The sequence below is a fragment of the Myxine glutinosa genome, chromosome 10 (genome assembly GCF_964187855.1).
Source record: "Myxine glutinosa chromosome 10, kmMyxGlut1.1, whole genome shotgun sequence".
Lineage (NCBI taxonomy): Eukaryota > Metazoa > Chordata > Myxini > Myxiniformes > Myxinidae > Myxine > Myxine glutinosa.
The window spans coordinates 15,731,983-15,752,427 of NC_136270.1; the positions used below are offsets into that span (position 1 = coordinate 15,731,983).

General features: G+C 41.1%; 1 protein-coding gene across 7 annotated transcripts in view; it reads right to left on the reverse strand.

Annotated features, from left to right (window-relative positions):
* LOC137434176 (semaphorin-6D) overlaps positions 1-20,445 on the reverse strand; it is a 512,865-nt gene that overhangs the window by 120,148 nt on the left and 372,272 nt on the right. The gene's annotated exons all lie outside the window — the stretch shown is intronic.

The window sequence follows — 20,445 nt, forward strand, 5'->3', positions numbered from 1 at the left end:
GGCCATCTCTCAAGACATATCTCAAATTTTAGAGTCTGGCATCCCGCCTTGCTCTCCAAATCTCCTGCCCATGGCATCCAAGGCCAACTCAGCTCTTGGGTTACTGACCAACTCCACTCTTCTGGTGAAACTACCTACATCCAGGATCACTGCTCACCTCCACTCATTCGTTCATCTTTTTCCCCACCTGTGCAACCAACCTCCACATGCTCTTCAATATCATTCTTCCCTCCAGGTCTTCAAGTCAGCTGTTTGTTAACATCTCACATCATCCCCCATACAAAACCATAATTTTTTCTATCCCCATTAGACCAACCCTCACCCCCCCCCCTCCTTTACTCCCAATTCAGTTTTTCCTTCTTGAGTGTCTGCTTCTGTATCTATCTTATCCACCCCGTGTGTTCTCTCCTACTCCTCATTCATTTTGCCTGTCTCTGTCTATTTTGTCTTTTGGCCCTGTTGTTGGCATTTCCTCCTTCTCTTTCTGCTGTTCCTTTTGTTCTGTTGCGGTCTGGTCCGTTCTGTGTTCTAGCTCTTCCACGAGCCTTGACTCTGTACGCAAAAAAAGCCACAGCAAAGAGTCCACACGCACATACAGTCAATCATGCACATTGAACCAGTTAAGATAAATTAAAGACTGGCAGTTCATTCCAGAATGAGGTTGGAGGTGGTGGCAAAGTTCACACTAGAATGCCTTGAGGGGCTGTTGTACTTCTCTCAAAGGGTAGACAACGTCTGAGAGAAAGTGAGTCCCACAGCAGTCAATTTTATGGAGTTCTGGTTCCTTACCCTCCATCAAGGGGTTCCTTCAAGGCCTGGCAGGCATAGGCTAACAGCGTGTCCTGCTGGTGCATAGAAACAGACCTGGCCAATCGACGGTGCCAAGGCCACCAAGCAACATGGTCCAATGGCACACCACTACCTAGAGGTGGCCAAGCTGGAGGGCCCGCCAATCACCAGAGGAATGCCATAGGGCCAAAACGATTGTCTACCACCCTCTCCCGAACCTCCCGTGGTACTCCATGGCATGAGCCGCAGGTCAGTCGTGTATATGCGGGGAATGCCTGGAGTGCCGCAGTATCCCACAATTAAAGTCGGCAGACACAGTGAGGAGAGAAACCTACTCTAGCTACACTAAAATGACTTGGCCCATCCATCCATTTGAGCCACACCAGACAACTTCCCTCGAACACATGTCCTTAATACAAGTGGTTCAGAAGTCCTATTACTGTGCGATTACACATGATGCTGAGGCTTAAAATTATTGACCCCCTCCCCTATAAATAAAAAAATTATATTATTATTATTATCATTATTATTTATATTTTTGGCAGATCTAAACAAAGCATTGAAATAAATCTTCATTTTAAGCTTCATGACTTTTCCTAATCAGTTGAGTTAAAAAAGCAAAAATATATAAACAAACCTATGCCAGTGCATTTGGTACGAAACCAGCACAACTTTCCAAACACAATCTTCGATCACCCATCACGGAAAGCTTTCCCTCGAGAACAAATTCAGACTACACCATCCCATCTCGAGCCCAAATCCAAGGGCCAAAGAGCTCTTTCCAGCCTCAGGATATTCTCTGTTGGAAACAACCCGATAATTGGCTGCTATAAGTACCAGATGGTTTCAACCACTAGACTTCCTTAGGAACCAACCAGGAAGCTTAGGCAGTGAGGAAAGAAAAAACAAACGGATTTCATCTCAAAGAAAAACAAAAACGGATCGTTTGCAAACACCAAAGCACGTGTCTGATTTACATGAGTCTAATCATGACATATTGCATCACATGCATGATTACATGAGTTTGCCAAATATACAATCACATGACAGATACAACTGCCACTAATGATCCAAATTAGGCCCAGCCATGAAACATTTGACCTTATCAGAGTCGATCAACCCTAGTTGACCTAATCAAGCAAGGGAGGAAATGGACAATCTTATTTACTATAAAACGTCCTCAAGTGAATGTTCACCTCCAACGGTTTCCTTTGGGGCTTCGCAAGCACCAGTAACACCAGACAACAATTATGAAGGCCGAGGGGAAAGTTTAATGCTTTATGAAAGTGGTTCATGACTTGATTACCAGTTATATATTTAAATCAGCTGCGCATAATAATTCAATTGTCCAGTTTACATCAATCATATGTCTAATGCAGTGTCAAGTAAATGTTGTTTGGTCATCAGGAGGTGGCATGTTTGGTCATCCTGACAGTGACCTGAGCAATCGATTGGTAGATATGGCAGAGAAACAGCTAAAATACAGATATCATAGACAGCAGCAGAAGGATTGTTATGGTTAAGTTGTGTTTTGGCAGCAGGCTGACCAATCACTGCCATTATATGTAAACACAGGCAAGGCCTTGAAGAGAACAGGTCCGTGTTACAAGGAGAGAGGGACTGATACAGAAAAACAACAAAGAAATAAATGATTATGATCAAGGGAACCAACCTGACCATAGTTGATGTCAAAGCTAAATGTCTGAGCGAGGCGTGATCTCCACTGAACCTTCGTGGTTGATAACATGTGCCAGTCATAAGTAAGATTGCTTTTGTCAACTTCAAAGCGGCAAAAAATCGACTATTACAGGAAAGGTTCGTTAAGAGAGAGAAAATCCCAGCACAAGTGAAAATCAAATAGAAAAATTAATTTGTTATTCTTATTCTTCAAACAAGTAATTTAGTAAAGAGCATCAAACAGAATGGGTGCATATGCATGTAGGTACAAATGCTACCAAGATGAATGTAAGAAAAAAAAAGTGTTCATCAAATGTTATTTAAAAAAACAATTCGTTATTTGCGTGTGGCAATAACAACAGTAGAAAAACAAGGTTGAGTTTGGCTTAACGTAATGGGAAGTAAGAACTGTTCGAGCAAGTGGAATATGAGTCCAGACTGTTTACTTCAAAAAGTATACTGTGAGGGGATATGTGATTGAAATGTTTAAGATAAATGAATCAAAATGACGGACAAAAGTAGATTTAGGAAACGTTTCTGCAAATATTCGGTGAATTGGTAAATGCTTGCTGTCAAGCATTTTAATGTTTAAAATAGAAAAAAAAAACTAGGAACAGTATGTCAAACAAAGTTTTTGTTGTTGTACCGAATAGTCTGCCAGGAAAGTCTGAAATCCACAAGATGGAAAAGATTAAAAGGAAAATTGGTAGACACCAAGAGCAGACCACGTGAAATGACATCTGTCCCCTTTTGTCTTTCTAGGGAAAATTTACTACAAAGAAAATCAAGTGAATGACTGAACATATATCTAAATGTAGTTGTCTGCTCATGTGGCACCAACCTTTTAATCAGTCCTCTTGCGTCTGCGTGTACATTCCTCCGGATTTGCCGCACGTGTGCCTGCCTGTTTGACATTCACATCTCATCACGGGATATAACCTGCTGGATATCGAGCTGGCCACTATCTGGGTTTCTGATCGGCCACGGGTGCAGGTCCCTTTCTGCCAAGTTCATCGCATCCTTGTGAACACGTGAGATCGAGCTGAGCGGATGCATATTCCCAGACTTGGAACATCCACTTAGCATTTAAACCGTTTGGCTTCTGTTATGTTTGCTGCTATTTAAACCGATATATATATATATATATATACACACACACACACACATATACAGTATGTATATATATATATATATATATATATATATATATATATATATATATATATATATATATATGTGTGTGTGTGTGTGTGTGCAGAATCTAAAACAGATCTGAAGACTTATGCACTAAAAATGCACATAATTCGAAAAAAGTGCACTAAAATACACATAAAAATGCACATAACTTATGTTTGCTGCTATTTAAACCGATATATATATATATGTGTGTGTGTGTGTGTGTGTGTGTGTGTGTGTGTGTGTGTGTGTGTGTGTGTGTGTGTGTGTGTGTGTGTGAGTGAGTAGGATCTAAAACGGATCTTAAGACTTATGCACTAAAAATGCACATAATTCGAAAAAAGTGCACTAAAATACACATAAAAATGCACATAAGTTATGTTTGCTGCTATTTAAACCGATATATATATATATCTGTGTGTGTGTGTAGTGTAGTGTGCAGGATCTAAAACAGATATAAAGACTTATGCACTAAAAATGCACATAATTCGAAAAAAGTGCACTAAAATACACATTCAAATGCACATAAATAACATAACATATACACAGTACTCTGTATATGTATGTATATATGTACAGTACATACATACATACATATATACAGAACTGTGCATAAGTCTTAGGTCACCACATTTCTTTCACCAATTTGTAAAATCTCCAACACACAACTACTACTACTTCTACTACTGGTTATCCCTTGAGGCCCGAGGATGATGTCCATCCAGCAAAAGTGATGTTGAAGATGATGATAAAATGGATGATGATGATTGAAGAAGTCGATGGGCAGCAATCCATGTTGATGTGCTCGCAGATGACTGCTGAGACTGATGAGGGAGCCACAACTGCGCCCATAGTGCGTATACAGTCGAACGATGCTGTCGTCATCTGATGTAATTGATTCTCCATCCGTTGTCTGCGTTTTTATTCATAATGCTGCGTTCTCTCACGTTCAAACTTCAAAACTCCATGTGAACACGTTGTCCTCCATCCAGTATAATCAGGAATGGTTTCTTCCCAATTGTTTACACGTATTCCATACTTATTCATGTTGGTCTTCAAAACATCTTTCAGTCGTTTCCGTTGTCCATCGGCTTTTCTCTGCTTGTGTAGCTTGGGGTACAGGACATGTTTTGGCAATCTTGAGACTGGCATACGACACAGATGTCAGGTCCATCACAGCTGGGCTTTTATTACTAAGGACTCTAATCTGCCACTGTTATCACAGGAGAAAACAACTGTATTGGTAACACGGTCTTCACCTCGAATACGGAGAATGGAGCCAAGAAAACTTTGATGGACACGTTCAAGTGACTTTATATGCTTCTGGTAGGTAACCCAGGCCTCCCAACTGTATAAGGGAGTTGGAATTACGACCGCTTTGTAAACTTGTATTTTGGTTGTTGGTTTCAAGTTTTTATTATTTGTAAACTTGTATTAGATGGATTTAATACGAGCCTGGATTTATTTGTCAACGTTTGCATTTCTTGAGAGAATACTACCGAGGTTTGATATGGAAAATGCTCAACTGACTCGAATGCCGTGCCATTGATTTTAATGGTTGCAGTGAGAGTGTCACTGGAGTTTGGAGCCAGTCAGAAAAGAACCTTAGTGTTCCTATCTCTTAGTCGTTGAGAGAAAATAAAAAAACAAATCACCAAATATTGCACACATGTTGGTAGTACCCAGGGTCAGGTCATGGGCACCCCCTCCTCAACCCCCTGCGAGGGGCGAGGTGAGACGACTTGCGATTTTCAACTGTACACATGCCACAGTGCAAGTGGTTTACTGACCCATGCAGCAGACAGGGGCTATTAATCAGCCACGGCACAAAATATATTCGCCACATCTTCTCCCCCTCCCTTCCCAAATCAACCCCATCCAGGAGGAATTCTTCCGTCAATGGGATAATTCCATTGGTGAGAATATGAGACAGTAACCTTCCTGCTATCGACCGGAGTGATATACCACGATATTCTTCGCAATTTGATTTGTCTCCTTTTTTCTTGTAGATGGTTATTAGCGCTGCATAAAAAAATGAGACATGGCTCATTGTAAAGAACTCTCCATGTGGAATGACATATGTTAACGATGATGTCATAGGTGCCTCCATTATGACGTCACAATTCGACAAGTACAAATCTTCATCCGATCAAGATGAAATTTCTTGAGCATCATCTAGGGATAAATTAGCGGAGGGAAAAAATAATGATGATGTCATCGGTCACGTGGTTCGGCCGCCATATTTGTTTTTAAACAAAAGCGTAAAAAAACACTGAAAACACATCCTGGCGAGGGTCTGCAATCTCTGATTGCTCTTTCTAGTTATCATTGCATTTTTGAAATCTTCTGGCAGAGTCTCTTGATCCCATGTGTTTTGGTGGTATATCAAGGTCTGATTTTGGAGGATATTGTGGTGTTTCATCAATTCACTCATCATTGACGATAGTATCTCGATTGGGGAGTTCGGAGATATTGGGGAGAGGATACCGTCTTGGTCTGTTGGAAGGAAACATCTGTCGGTTGATTCAACTGGGGCTACCATGTCAATAGATTGTCCAATGTCCATAGATAGGTTTGATGGCATTGGAGAAATTAAATGTGTCATGAGTATATGTATACTGTTGAATATCTTCACGTTGCTTTGTGTACCATTTATTCTTGATGTCACAAATTTGTCGTTGGACTTTTGAACGGAGATCAAATACACTTTTCTTTTGGACTCGGAACTAATATTGTTTTGCCAGTCTGTGAATGCAACTTGTTTACGGTCTATTAGCTGCTTGATGACATTCTCAGTTTCATCAAACCAATCTGAATTTTCCTTATTCATGAAACTAACCGATTCTTCACAAGCCTCTGATGTCTAAAATATTACCTTTTATCGCGTGTCATTGTTTTTCCACAAATCCAGGTGTATTTGGGATATTGCAGAGTTTCTCTCCAATAACAGCTCTTAAAAGTAAAATATTTTGTTCATCTTCACGTTTTTCAGAACTTATTTTCTTTCTTGACGGCTTTTCCTTTTTTGTCGTTTGACGGCAATCTGCATCTGTAACTTGGACCTTGTGAAACGGTGAACGATCCGTCCAACAGTCATCTGTGCCTCGCTTGGACGTGGCTATCATGACGTCCTGACGGTCTCGGGCTCTGCCGATTACGTAGTCAATGAGATGCCAATGTTCTGAGCGAGAAGCACATTTACTGAGAAGAAGCAAACCATTGCCATTTGCTTTTCTTGCTCCTTCTTTGCCGATTGCACTGCTCCACAGAGCACTGTCTTTTCAAAGATTTTGTCACCAGTGGGAACATTTGTGAAAACTGTACTAGGAGATGCAATGGCTCCTTTACCTCATCATCAGAGTTATGTGTTGGGGCATAAACACTGATGAGCAAATCATAGTGTAAATTCCTTATCAGTCTTTCGCTGATGCCAACAGGAAGTTCACTAAAGGCTCGCAGCGATCACCTTTGCCTGCCCCCATCATCACTTGTCTGTTGCCGCTGGACTTTGAGGAATATGGAGGATGATGGAGGATATGGATGAAGATGAGAATGATGATGAGCTGGCTAAATGAAACCTGCACGTAAAAAGTTTTTCTGGTGGAGAGGTAGCTACGGCCTCAAACAACTCCACCCCTTGGCCAGATAGATTCTGAATCCATTGCATCTGCGATAACTAGAGATTTGACCAGGTTGCAGTGGACTGCCAAGAATCCGTTCTTTTTTATATACAGAGTCGAGGCTCGTATAAGAGCTAACACATTAAACACAAAAACATAAACCGACACATAAAACATATAATAAAGGGAGCGGGAGACAAGAGGGGCAGAGAGAGGGAAGCACACAATCACAACAACAGTGGAGAACAGGGACGTCGGTAGATCTGTGGAAGGGAGAGGGCGGGGATGGGGGGGAGGGGATTTTGGATTATGCCTTAAATGTATGTCCACTGTACATTGCCTTTTTCCGCCAACTCAGTCGTTGAGAGTTTTAATTCTTCCTCCACCTGATTCATCTTTTTTTTTTAACACAGGGTCAAGGCTCCAGGGAGTGGAAATCAAGGCTTCGGGGAGTGAAAGAGCCTGAACATATTGGGACATAACGGGACAAAAGGAAGAGTAGAGAGAGGGGGACGACGACGACGACACCAACAGCATTTCTTTCGCTAACTTGTAATTTCTCTCTTGCAGGTAATACAAGCCCACATCATATCTCGACTCGATGAGACAAAAAATAATATATTTTCAAATGTGGCTTTCAAGCACCAATACAGAAGCATGACAAGTTTTTTTATAATCCATTCACAACTTTTTTAGATATCTTGGCTATATATCATTTTGACCCCATTATTGAACCTGGAGAAGTTAAAGAGAGAAGATGGATCTGACAGTCAAAGAAACTCAGAAACACAGATAGGCAATCGATAAAGAAAACTTCCTTGGGGAAGAGAAAGAAAAATCAAGTGCTGAACTTAGACAAGAACTGACACAGATATCAGGCATTCATGTGAACTGATATACTGTCAGCAGGTGTCTTATCAAAAGTCAACTTATCAAAAGTATCAGAACTTTGACATTATGGGGTATTATGTGTAGATCTGTGACCAAAAAAATTTCAATTTACACAACAAAATGTGAAAAAGTCAAGGGTGTGAACGCTTTATGAAGGCACTGTACACACACACACACACACACACACACACACACACACACACACACACACACACACACACACACACACATATCACCGCCAGACCGGTTTCATCGCTTTGTTGGTGAATCATCAGCGACAGTGTATACAGAAAAATACTTTTTGTGTAGCTTTAGGATTTTCTCTCAATGTGTATATCCTGTGTCACAATAGTGACATCCATCCGTCGCAAATGAAGCTGCCCTGGCATCATTATGCACTTGACGGCACGAGGAGGATCATGCAATTCAAACATACAGTACATAATAAATATCCCTGCCATTTGAGTTGCTTATGCAGAACTTTCATTTATGTAAGGTTCCTTCCTCTATTAACCTCTTTTTGTAAATTCTTAAAAATCTAACTATCTGCAATAAAAGTTGATGACAAAATCAATTTGGCATATATATATATCTGATGATGATTGCTGATGATGATTGTCGCTGACATGTTTTCATTCATATATATATATATATACATATATATATATATATATATATATATATATATACACCCTCCCCCACCCCCACCCTAACCCCATGCCCCCCAGCCCTCTCCCCTCCACCAAATCCCCTGAGAATTTGCTTCTGTATCCATCTTGTCCACCCCTGCATTCTCCTCTACTCCTCATTCTCAGCCACATCTCTTGCTTGTCCATCTCCATATTTTTCGTCCCTCGGCCCTACTGCGTCAGCCTTTCCCCCTTCTCTCGCTGCTGTTCCTTTTGTTCTGTTGCATTCTGATCCATTCTGTGTTGTCTTCAAAGACTCGTGCCTTGACTTTGTATACAAAAAATTACAAAGTTGAAAGCTACAACCAAGTAATTTGAACGATCACAGTCCTTTCGACAGAAAGTTATTTGAAGCAGCGTTGAAACCAGAGCAGGTGTCATTGTGTTTTCCTATTCAAGGATATTCAATAAAATCTCAAGATTTTAGTTAAAATAATCTCAGTTGTTTATAAAATGACCGCTCTCTACAAAATGTTCAACCTGAAGCTTTTGTATAATAAAAATTAGTTTCAAAAACAAGACAATCAATTGCTATGGCTTCAATTCCCAAAGGGAAGATGGCATATGGGAGGCCTATCTCTACTCGGCTTCTCATGACAAGTCGTGGATATTTCTGCAGCTAAAGACCGACCATGGACAGGTCACCACACCATAACAAGGTGCGGAATTTTCTGCCCTGAACAGTCATGGGAATATAAACCACACCGACGAGGGCAATGCAATGAGGCTTCACTCACTAAACCATCGAGTCACTCCAATTCCCACGGCCTTCCACTATATACTTAAGGTGTTCATCTCCACCATTATTCTGCCTCTCTTCCTTCATTCTGGCTGGTTTCTCTTCTCCGCTCACACACTGTGAGCACAGTATAGTAACTCTCCGTTCCATTTGTGATTTTGCCCTTTTAGACTTGTGAGATAGGAAAACAGTTTGAATTATATGGCAAACTCTCTTCCCAGCAACCCTCTTCTGGTGAAAATGCCAAAATCAAGACTCTCTATTCACCTTCACCCTTTCATTCCTCTTTTCTCCCGCCTCTGGAACAAACTCTCACACTCTCCACAATCCCTCTCTTCCCTCCAGGCCTTTAAAACAGCTGTTCACCACCATCTCTTATCTTCCCCCATCCAAAACCTTGATCTCTTATACCCCCGTTAAAACACCCCAAATCAACCCCTTTCAATCTCCAACTTCTTTTCTGAAATTCCTAGTAGTGTTCATTTGCTTTATACCGTGTACCCCTCCCTCCTCCCCCAGCCCTCCCCCTTCCACAGATCTACCGACGTCCCTGTTCTCCACTGTTGTTGTGCTTGTGTGCTTCTCTCTCTCTCCCCCTCTTGTCTCCCGCTCCCTTCATTGTATGTTTTATGTGTCTGTGCATGTTTTCATGTTCAATGTGTTAGCTCTTACAACAACATGCATTTTAAGGCCATTTTCCCTGCTAGAGCGGGGGTTAGCCTTGCAGTCCCCATGACAATCTTCTCCATTTTGCCCTATTTTCTGCATCTCCCCTTGTTAACCCCCTTGCCCGCATTTCTTCTTCAACCATCTATACCAAATCTTTCTCGGTCTTCCCCGTCCTCTACTTCCTTCTACATTCATTTCCATCACTCTTCTCAACCAGTCACTTTCATCCTTCGTCAACACATGACCAAACCATCGCAAACTGTTTATCTTCACAGCATCAATCACAGGCTCTATTCCCATCATCTTTCGCAATTCATCATTTGTCTTCCTCTCTCTCAACGATACTCCACACATCCACCGAACCACTCGCATTTCCACCCTTTCCAGCCTTCGTTGCTGCTCTACGTTCATTACCCATGTCTCGCTCCCATAAATCATAACACTTCTCACACATGCAGCATACACCTTTCCCTTCAGCTTCAACGACACTCCCCTCCTCGTCAGCACGCCACTCAGTTCCCGAAACTTCTTCCATGCACATCTCACTCGAGCAACCGTTGCCGAGTCTGATCCACCTTCTCCATTCAGCATGTCTCCTAGGTAACAAAATGTTTTCACACCTTCCAGCTTCACTCCGTCGCCAAGATCCAACTCAACATTTCCTCCATCTGCAGCTCCCTCTGTGCACACCTTACATTTGAATGTAGCTGCCACACTGGTTAATGACCCTCTCAGACCACTACATTTTTGATGAACCCACTCAGCGCACATTGTACATTGAATGGAATTCACTCCGACACCCTTCCTGCACACAGAACATGGCCACTTCCCAGTTCTTTCCACCTCACCACATGCTTTACCACTTGCCATCACCTTCGTTTTTCCGATATTCACCTTCAGACCTTTTGTCTCCATACATTCCTTCAACTTGTTCATCTTCTCCTTCAGTCCATCCATACTTCCTGCAATCAACACCAGATCATCTGCATACAACAACTCCCACGGTAAACTCTCCTTTACGTTCCGAGCCAGCCCCTCCGTCACAGCTACAAATAGTAGTGGACTTAGTACCGACCCCTGATGCACTCCCACCTTCACCTCAAACTCACCACTGTTCCCGTCCTTCGTCCTTACAGCTGTGCACGCTCTTTTGTACATTGCCATCACCACTCTAATCAACCAGTGTTAGCTCTTACACGAGCCTCAATTATGTATACAAAAAAGAATAATAATAAACTCCAACTATTACTGCTACTACTACTACAACTACCTTTACTACTACTTGTTATGACTTTTCATGGCCCCAAATTATTCCTAATGTGTGGGGTCAGCCAGGGCTGGCTGGCCAGGCTGGCCTGACTTTCAACTGAAGCTGATTTGGCCAGGAACATTTAATTATTCACCTTCCTGGTGGAAACTCCCCTACTCTTTTTGCAAAGGACACTGTGAGATCTTTAACATACACCAATGTTCAGTACTGGCAGATGGGTCAACCTAACTCCCACCAATGTTCAGTGCTGGCAGAGGGGTCTACCTAACCTCCAACAATGATCATTACTGGCAGATGGGTCTACCTAACATCCACCAACGATCAGTACTGGCAGAGGGGTTTACCTAATATCCACCTACGATCAGGACTGGCAGAGGGGTTTACCTAACATCCACCAACGATCAGTACTGGCAGAGGGGTTTACCCAATATCCACCTACGATCAGGACTGGCAGAGGGGTTTACCTTACATCCACCAATAATCAGTGCTGACAGATGGGTCTACCTGCTTATGGTCCTTTCAAAGGACCGTGCACACATTGAAGCATCACCCTGCATCCAAAAAACCATGGTGACAGTTTATAGCTGGGTCAACATTTGAACACAGTTTTGGACTGGTCAAAGGTGAATGCACACAGATACCTCACAAGGTGCCAGCCCATGTAGCAAACACAAAGCATATTGTATTTCGCATTAATCAAACACGAGGGAGATTTTTATTCATTAAAAAAGAAACATTTAATAAGATACCAAATGAGTGTTGATTTTTCCCATTTAACCGTCCTTACTAGAAACTCTGCAAGGCGTCCATAAAGAGGACTTCCTGTATGCGACAGGTACCTAGAATGGTTTCATCCAATCACGAGCAATTTACTTTAAAAAAGACAGTTTACACTTTTGGTAAGAGTTAAGCTCTTTACACAATAAAATCTGTCTAGAAACCTTGATTTAATCACATTTTGTATTTCAAAGAAACCTATTACCAATTACTATTATTGCTTCCTCCACCAGTGATTAAAATAAGATCATCTGTAGCACACAGAAATAAAATAAATATTATGTGAAAATGTGCAGAAACATTTGCTTCCATGATACAACAATCACCAAATGTGCTGAAACATTTATCTCGCCAAAGCAATGCCTGTTGTCCTTTTTGTTGTTGTTGGTTAAAAACTCAATGTCAGACTGTGACCTTTTGTCCAGAAACACAAATGGGCTCAAAAAGACAATTTTGACATTACACAAATGGTTTTGACCTTGGTGGCTTGAAAACGATAGTCAAGCCACAAATATCACATCAAAAGAAGAACGTCGCTTCGAGTTGTGCGCGTCCTCTGAAATCGGGCATCGGTGACATCGAACACTGGCAACCGAACCGTGCAAAAAGCCACATGGTGGCAACTGAAGAGAAAGACACTGAAGACTGAAGCAGGAAGAACCGATAAACGAACACACCAGACAAGGGGAATCTGAGTCAAGGCACAAATACCTTAAGGTGACACGACATGCGCTCTATTTCCATGGAAAATTCGCCTTGTTAGGAAAGTACCTCATCCAAACTACAGGAGGCTGTTCCTTTTATTAATTATTTTGAAACCGTCTTACAAACTTTCTGTCGATTTCCATTCAAACAACTTATGCCCTCTGCCACCGAAGGGGGACGTATGTTATGTTTTCACCCCTGTTATGTTTCTTTGTCTGTCTGTGAGCAGGTGATCGCAAAAGGTTATGGATGGTTTCGGATGAAATTTGGTGGACAGGTTGGGTGTGTGACAAGGACGAATTGGTTCGATTTTGGTGAAGATCCTGATCTGGATCCAGATACTATAATTAAAAAAGAATTTGAGTGATAGTCTATTTTTGATTTTTTTTATCTGTTATTTATTTAATGTTTAGTGTTGATTTTTTAAATATATATTTTTTTTTTTTTATCTGGAGTGAATTTTTTTTGAACGCTCCAGCAGGGAAAATGGCCTTAAAATGCATGTTGTTGTTGTTGTGTTGTAGTGAATTTTTTTTGAGTGATAGTCTATTTTTGATTTTTTTATGTTATTTATTTTGTTATGTTTAGTGTTGATTTTTTAAAATATATTTTTATTTTTTATCTGGAGTGAATTTTTTTGAGTGATAGTCTATTTTTGATTTTTTTAATGTTATTTATTTTATGTTGTTTAGTGTTGATTTTTTAATATATTTTTATTTTATTTTTTCATCTGGAGTGAATTTTTTTTGAGTGGTGATAGTCTATTTTTGATTTTTTTTATCTGTTATTTATTTTATGTTATGTTTAGTGTTGATTTTTTTATATATTTTTATTTTATTTTTTCATCTGGAGTGAAATTTTTTTGTGATAGTCTATTTTTGATTTTTTAAATGTTATTTATTTTATGTTGTTTAGTGTTGATTTTTTAATATATTTTTATTTTATTTTTTCATCTGGAGTGAATTTTTTTTGAGTGGTGATAGTCTATTTTTGATTTTTTTTATCTGTTATTTATTTTATGTTATGTTTAGTGTTGATTTTTTTATATATTTTTATTTTATTTTTTCATCTGGAGTGAAATTTTTTTGTGATAGTCTATTTTTGATTTTTTAAAAATCTGTTATTCATTTTATGTTATGTTTAGTGTTGATTTTTTAATATATTTTTATTTTTTATCTTGAGTGAAAATTTTTTGAGTGATAGTCTATTTTTGATGTTTTTTTATCTGTTGTTTATTTTATCTTATGTTTAGTGTTGATTTTTTTTAAATTTATCTGGAGTGAATTTTTTTTGAGTGATAGTCTATTTTTGATTTTTAAAAATCTGTTATTTATTTTATGTTATGTTTAGTGTTGATTTTTGTGTTGATTAGCTAGTGTTTGTGACTAGATTAGCTCGTGACTAAACTAGTGTTTAGTGTTGATTAGCAGCCAAAAACTCAATGTTTTTATTTTATTTTTTTATCTGGAGTGAAATTTTTTTGAGTGATAGTAATATCCCAATGGAGAGATAGGACCAAAAACAAAAACGATGTATAGCACGATATCTCAAAAGTTATGGATGGATTCAGCCTGGAGGAGGTATGCGCTCTGCCATTGTAGTTATCTTTGGAAATCCATCCCATTTTAAAATCTGGTCTCATTCAGGATCAATGCAGGTTTTCAATTCATGGCAGTTGCTTTGTTTTGCCAAACAAAGACTTGCCGAGGGCGAATCTCTGTAGATACATCGTTGTATAAACGTTTTCTTTATTTTCATTTGTTTCAAATTCAATGTCCAAATTTGCATTACTAGGTGGAACATAACTAGGTGGAACTAAGATCAATCAGGCATCGGGGGTTACTTATATCAGGACAGAGTAGACTGCTTGGGTTTTCGACATCTCCCAAAGTACAAATCGGCTCTTCATTTATGGCACACAGACGAAGCATCACATCATCCGACTGTCTCTCGTTGCAACATATGATGCTCTATTTCTTGTTCTGGGACAAGGAAGTTAAATAAACTGCACTTATGCTCACTTACTAAACCTTTTCTATTAATGCACAGGTTTTAGAAACATGGTTTTCCATTATGTACTACAGGGAAAGTGTTCAAACCATAATAATTACCACTAACGTTGTTGAGATCCCAAATCGAACATAAACCTCAGAGAGAAGCGGTGAATGTTTGATTTTAATGTAACACTTTTCTTTCCCCATGTTCTTCAAGAGTCAGCGTGTTTCTTATTATATTTTGAGATGCCGTCCTTTTGAAGCAACGGAGCGAACAGGCCCTCCTCGTAGCATGAACATAGTGGGCGAGCATTGCGACGAATAATTTGGACTTGGACCTGTGAGCCATTATTTGCCATAGCAAGAAGAAGATTGCAACAAAACATCTCCGGGTTAGTTAAATAATAATAATAATAATAATATCTCAGTGTAATGTGCGCCACAAAAATCACACACCCACTCGCTCTCCTCTGCAAGTTCCACTTAATTTGCAACTTCCTTCAACCAGCCTCCATGACGGGCTCAGATGGCATCAGTGCCCATGTTCTCAATTCCTGCTCTGCTGCTCTCGCTTCTCCTCGGTCTGCTTTATTCTCCTATCCTTTACCCTAAGGCACGTCCCATCTGCTGAAGAAGGCAGTCAACATCCCTCCCATACAGAAGTGTGCAAAAACTGATCCACGACTAAACTACAGGCCAGTTGGCTTACTTCCATTTATAAACCAAATCATGGAATCCGTCATTGTAGCCAATATAGTCTTTCCTCTTCTTGACTGGCTTCATCTCACATCATCAGTTTGGATTACATCCAGGTGGCTCAACTTTAGATATGCTGCTGCTTCTCTCTCAACAATGGATGGAGACCTTGAATCTTAAATTTCAGGGTTGTGTTTCTGGACATATACTGGGCCTTTGACGCTGTCTGGCATCCTGGTCTGTTTGCAAAGTTTTTTTTTACCTGTGGCATTCAAAGCGACCTTCATTCCTGGCTTGCCAACTTCTTTACGCACACAATCAGGGTGTAGCTTTCAATGGTACCTGTTCATCTCCTCTCCCAGTGGGGATGGGAATGCTCTCAGGCATCATCTGGCCCTAGCTTTGTTCCTCGTGCACATCAACGATGATACTGACGTCTGAGAAAACAATCTTTTCCATTTTGTAGACGATTCCATGTGTTCCCATGTACATTCTGCTTACTATATCATCACTAATAATATTGATTTTCATTTTCATTGTCATGTGCCTATTGTATTTTTGACACAAATTTGTTTTTTATCCGTCAAAGTGCGTTTTTATCCGAGTTTTACCACCGATTACCGAGGGCAAAATTCCAACTTCTATGAACTCTTGCTAGCACATCCATACATACCTCAGAAAAAAATTCAGCATCATTTGCAGAAAATTGATGGACAATCCATAAGGGTAGGCATGTCTACATATATTACAGCAGACTGGCAACAGACTGGAAAGGTTTGGATACTGGTTTGACACTAAATGTCATTCAAACCAAGCATGTCTCATATGTCTCCCTGGTCTCTCTGAAAGGATAATCCAGCAAACCTACCTATCTACATCCTTGATTAGTCACTGCAGGAAATTCAGTCCCTCAAACTTCTGCGCCTCAACATCAGCCATGACTTCTGCTTGGAAGACCATTAGTGAAGATGTCCTCCAAAGACAGCTGCAGACTGGTTGTCCTCCACCACATCAAGTCTTTCTTCTGTAAATCTGAGCTTCTCAAGGTCTACATGGCAACTGTGCATAGCTCAGTAGAGTATTGCTTTCCCCTATGGGCTGGTACTCAGCTTCACCCATTCTCACTCTTGGAATCACACTTCTCAGCATCACTGAGATCTCCGACAAGGAAGAGGCACAGTAGTTGTTGTTCACATTGCTGTCTTCTTTTTATTATTATTATTTGTTTTATGTTGAAGGCTCTAGGAACAGACTTTTCCCTCTCTCCAATAGTATCCTATCCCCATCCCCAATGCTGCTTTAACCTTCCACCAAAACCAACCCCACCATTCCCCAGCCCAACAATGAAGCATGTATTTTTTCCAGTAACCGTCTCATTGTTAATCTTCCAAAATCCAACTTCTCCACTCCTTACTTCCTATTTTTCTCTAATCAAGGGAACGGCTTCCCCAAGTCCGTACCATCTGACACTTCCTCCAGGGCTTCAATATGGCAGTAGGCTACATCTTGTATCATATTCCTTACATACTAATGATATTGTTACGGTCACGGGTTTCAGGATCTACTACGAGGGGGGTTGCCTCAGCTCCTCTCGGACGATTGGACCTGAGGCCACTGAGCGCGGATAACTCTGAGTCCTGGCGGGTTGTTAATCAACCGTGGGTGCCAATTAGTCTACCAGGTTCCCCAGGGTCTTCTGTCAAATTGACCTTTACCTGGAGGTCACATGGTTTTCCATCCGGGTCTCTCGTGCCCTCGATATGCACTGCTCTTATATTTTAAATCTTAATTAAATGCAGCCAAGCGAAAACTGCTAGTGCACATCGAACATAGACTGGAGCCAATCGGTTTGGGAATTAAAATCTCCCAGGATAACACTATATGCGGACAGTGCTAGACCAATGAAGGGAAAGACACATCAAGCAGATTGGAAAGCATAATTCAAGAATTAGGGGTTTATTTACGAGAATAGAGGGCCACGGGAGCATATGGTGAATTTTGAAGCAATCAATTATTCAAAGCAATCAAAAATATACAATGCATTTTGATAAAGCACAGAGACAGAGAGCAGAGCTATCCCAATTGATCCAGCTTATACATCTTACTTATATAGACACATTGCAAGGGTGCCCAACAGAATCATTCATGAAAGCGTAGATAGCAAAGAAAGAAAGAACAGTGAGAGGATGTTCACGACCTCTTTGCTCACCGAGCGCAGCTTGACGAGCACATGCTGCCCGTCTGCTGATGGGGTAAAAAGGAGGAATACTGGTTGATGTCTAAGGTTTGTGTGAAAGAGGTGTAGGTGAGGTGTGAGGAGGAATCTGGAAAGCGGCGCTATCTGTGAGGTCGCTCTTAAAAGAACGGTTTGCGGCTGTGCCTTTGTTGAGCACCTTGTGCGTCCAAAGTAGACGATTAACAGAGAGATAAAGAACAGGTTTAGCTGATTTAGCTTAACATGTGAGGTGAGAGATTACTTCTGTGTGTGAGGTGATAATTGGCTTGACCCTCATGAACGAACCTTGCACAGCGCCTGAATTGCTCGTTTGCCCAGCGCTCCGTCCACCTCTCGCTCTCCGAACTCCGCTCCACACCACCAGCTCTGTTCCGCCTTTTGGAATCCTATCCTCCAATAATACTCTTTCAATGACCAGACCATGAATCAACCTATTTACCGGCTGAGATGTGGTGCTTTATATAGCAGCTCGGTGGGGTGGGGGCTTCGGTGCGGATCAGCAGAGTCACTAGGCGTCGTTACTGTGATTTTCGGCACGCCCATTGGTGCACGACCAATTTCCTGAGTGCCAGCACCGCCCACGCGAGTTCACAGTCACGAAAATGGCGTCATTACTTCCGGGCCATGCATCGGAGCTCTGTTCTTAACATAGAGCTGGCATATTTGGCTGCGCTTTCCAAGCACGGAGGTGCTCTGGAAGCCTAATTGACATTACAATGAAGCGGAGCATCAGGGCTATCAGAAGGTGTTAATGGGCGATTATTACACATTTGTGCTCCCTTTTATCGAAAGTATGAGGAGGGAGGGTTAAGTGCCCATTGCCATCACATCGCATGGTCATTGCTGCTGCTTTAAAGGAGGTTGTGGGCGTTTGCGGTGTTTGAGTGTTGATTGTAGTCTTGTGGTCGGCGTTGGTTCATACTGTGATTGAGATGGCATGGTGGTTCGTATTGTGGCTGAGGCGTCGTGGTTGATGAGCGATGGAGAGCATGTATAGCGAGCTTGTATAATGTTCTAATAAAGTGGAGTGATAATAAATGTATCTTCATGATTTATCAGTGTGGTATGATTATTGTAGCGATTGTAGGAAGATTGTGGTGGTGGCCAAAGTGGCGTGGCAGTTTGGTTCTGGCGTGCAATTCAAACCGGGTTTTGGCTCACATATGCAAATGAGGTAAGGACGTCGGTCGAGCGGTGCAGGTGGCGTGAGTTAGGTTTAACGTTGTGGCACTTGTTTGTGAGTTTACTTACAAGGAAATGGGGAGAAAAAGGGAAAAACCTAGCTAATCCAACACGAGGTATATTAACCGATGAAACCCACTACACAAAAGGGAAGGACTATCTGCACATTAGTGTAGCAGCATAGCAAACCTGTTGTGCATTTTGTGATACAAGCACCAAATTTGGCACAAATGTACATTAATATGTTGCGAACATTTTCAGATATTGGGCCACTTGAAATTCCGTAATTTTTTTTTTCAAATTTTTTCAAATTTCGTAATTTCAAATTTTTCGGGTGACACCGTCACAATTTAGGTCTTCGAGGCCGGCCGATATAGTGGGGCGGCTTAGCCCAAATATTCAAAAGAATTGTGCATTTTGTGATACAAGCACCAAATTTGGCACAAATGTACATTAATATGTTGCGAACATTGTGTGGTCAGCAATGAAGACGAGAGTCTGAATTACATGTATGCAAAAGACCTTGTGAACCAGTGAAGCAAATACACGGGTAAGCATGAATTAAATCTAGGGCATGATATAATTTCCATGATGTTTACCTCTACACTCAATGGTGGAAGGAGGTAATGTTTTGATCCCAGCTTGTCTGTATGTCTGTTTGTCTGTTAGTCCACAAAATTCCAGACAAAGCTTGTAGTAGTGGTAGTTGTAGTGGTAGTGGTGATAACAGAAATTGTTATATAGAACTGAACTTATATTATTATTATATGCAGAAAATAACTTCATTTCTATATGCCCTGCAGTGGACAGGTTAATTGGTTTATGCACTGAAGGGGTCACCCTGGTGTGCACTGCTGTGTTCTGCCTCACTGAGTTGTTCAGGTATGATGTACTCAGCACAAGCTTCCGGTCGGCCCGGAGGTGGGGGTGCGGGGCCTGTCACGGAACGTCAAAACAAACGGCCTGCCGGGGCCGCCCAAAAGTCGGGCGTGAGGGGCGCGTCCACTAATGGAACGCCTCTCGCTTCCCAGATCGAGGGCCACGTGGTCAGGAGAACCTCGTCCCTTCCGGTCACACTTTGCCTATCGGCCGGCCTCGAAGACCGAAATTGTGACGGTGTCACCCGAAAAATTTGAAATTATGAAATTTGAAAAAATTTGAAAAAAAAAATTACGGAATTTCAAGTGGCCCAATATCTGAAAATGTTCGCAACATATTAATGTACATTTGTGCCAAATTTGGTGCTTGTATCACAAAATGCACAATTCTTTTGAATATTTGGGCTAAGCCGCCCCACTACATGTACAAAGGAAATAACGAACTGTGCACCTGTAT